This window comes from Myotis brandtii, unplaced genomic scaffold (genome assembly GCF_000412655.1).
Source record: "Myotis brandtii unplaced genomic scaffold, ASM41265v1 scaffold50, whole genome shotgun sequence".
Taxonomy (NCBI): domain Eukaryota; kingdom Metazoa; phylum Chordata; class Mammalia; order Chiroptera; family Vespertilionidae; genus Myotis; species Myotis brandtii.
Window position 1 is genome coordinate 1830661 of NW_005369061.1, and position 942 is coordinate 1831602.

Sequence of the window (942 nt, forward strand, 5' to 3'; positions counted from 1 at the left end):
TCAGAGGACTTCCCGGTTATGCTTGGATCTAGAAGTAAACAAAGAAATATTATGGAGTGGGGGTACACTGCTGAGTAATGGCTCCTGACCTTCTGAGGAGGGTCAGACACCCCCTTCCTGCCCGGAAAAGTTGATGGAAGCTATAGATTCTCCTCTCAGAAAACGCAAGGCACACACATTTTGCAAACACCACCAGGAGTTCACGGACTTCAGGTTAAGAAGCTGCTCTGCACAGAACAAGCATTTAAGAAGACACAGAGGCAAAATCAAATCTACAGATTTACAAGTCAGCCTTGCCCACAGTTCTACAGACAGACTGCAGACACACAGAACCGAGGACAGGGATTTCATAGAAGAAAGTTACACAAGGTCCAGGCGTGGAAAGAACTGGAAAAATGAAAGTCTGGAGAAATAATAAGCACTGAAGCAAAGTTTGGGGTAAAGAAAACTCCCCACCAACCAGGAACATGAGGCTTTGCGCCTGTTTCCACTCAGGTGATCCCAATGGAGAGGGTCGATTTGAAAAGGCGTCACTATTGCTGAGCCTTGGAAGTTGCTGGATTCTGATCTTGAATGACTATCTGCAAATGCCCTTTTGACGAATCTAATTCTACTTGGATTATATCTTTGGGATAAGACGGTATTTTAAAGCTCTTCCAAGAAACACAACTTTAAAACAAATCCAACGCGCGATTTACACACTGATTCATCCACGCTGCTTCCCTCAAACACTGACAAGTGACCCGGGTGGTGCGAGCCTTTAAACACGTCCGGGAAGAACTGTTTTTGCAGGAACAGTGTTTGCCCCCGCGCCTGTGGGAGGGTCTGGGGGAGACAAAGAGAACCCCGAGGGGGATGTCGAGCTGAAAAGTAAGTTCAGGCCGCAGCGCCGGCAGGAAGGCCGGGGAGACAGAACGGAAACCCCGCCGCGGGGGCCGAGGG